This window comes from Monopterus albus, unplaced genomic scaffold (assembly GCF_001952655.1).
Source record: "Monopterus albus unplaced genomic scaffold, M_albus_1.0 scaffold153.1, whole genome shotgun sequence".
Lineage (NCBI taxonomy): Eukaryota > Metazoa > Chordata > Actinopteri > Synbranchiformes > Synbranchidae > Monopterus > Monopterus albus.
Genome location: NW_018128033.1, coordinates 220,603 through 221,669, shown reverse-complemented (window position 1 = coordinate 221,669; position 1,067 = coordinate 220,603). Strand labels below are relative to the sequence as shown.

The 1,067-nt window shown below is 40.5% G+C and overlaps 1 protein-coding gene across 1 annotated transcript in view; it reads left to right on the top strand.

Annotated features, from left to right (window-relative positions):
* Positions 1–80: 80 nt before the first annotated feature.
* The window catches only part of LOC109968552 (alpha-1,6-mannosylglycoprotein 6-beta-N-acetylglucosaminyltransferase A-like), a 20,615-nt gene continuing 19,628 nt past the window's right edge, over positions 81–1,067 (top strand). Inside the window, exon 1 of the mRNA XM_020614897.1 lies at positions 81–100. The gene's annotated coding sequence lies outside the window, so the exon portion shown is untranslated. The remainder of the gene's footprint in view (positions 101–1,067) is intronic.

The window sequence follows — 1,067 nt, the reverse complement described above, 5'->3', positions numbered from 1 at the left end:
ATCTTCTTTATTGAGAACATTTGTTTTAATATTGGATTCGAACAGTAAAAGGGTTTGTAATACATACCAGCTGACAAATGGATTTCGTGTACAAGTAAAGGTAAGACCATAAACTTTTATTATTTCTAGTTAGAAATAAGCTCAACTGGAATAAATTTTAACCTCAAATTAAATATGGGTCACGTTTGTGTGAAGAATGTTGATATGAGATATAAAACATAACGCATTGTCTGTTAACAGACAATTTGTATTTGTAAATCTGACTGTAAAAGAGTTAGTGCCTCACTAGCTGTCAACCTCACAGCACGTCACTGATCACAGGCACCTGCATCCACTATGCTTTGTCAAAGGCTCTTTACCCTCAAACAACAAGTGGCTTTTGTTATCAGTTAATGAAAACAGGCTGATGGTGACTGGCTTTTGAGAGAATAACTACACCTAACATTCTGGTTTCTGTATTTTCTGAAGTCTAATTAGAAGCAAACCCATAGTAGGAAACTGGAAGAGAGTGAGTACTGACAAGAAAGAAAGCCAAGACAGGCAAGAACAACAAAGGCAAACAGTGGGAGGAAAGCAGAGAGTTGAGGCGCACTTGGTATCTCTGTATCATGTGCCCTGCTTAAACAACAATACTGCTAAGACCTGGGGCCTATTTCAAGAAGGCGGTTTTGTCGAAACTCAGAGTTTGTTAACCCCGAAATGAGGGCAACTCGGAGTTTTCGGTTTCAGAAACGGAGGTAACTTAAACCCGTGAAAACGGGGTAAGTTAAACCCGTTTCACAAAGAGAGGTAATCTAAACTCAGAGTCAGTTACTATGGCAACTTACTCTGTGAACCTAACCTGCTTGGGAGCAGGTTTTGTTCGGGAAACTCAGAGTTTCCTCCGGGTCTCCGCCCCTTTTTAAAGTGAAAGGTGTTTAATACCTCATTTAATCTTTCAGTACATTCATAGATTGCACACGTTTCCGTCACGCAGAGACCAAAAGGGCGTGTCCATTCATAGAGGATCCTGTAGAGGAGGACGCTGTATTAATTCGCAGGGAATTGCATTTACGTCGGGAGAGGAT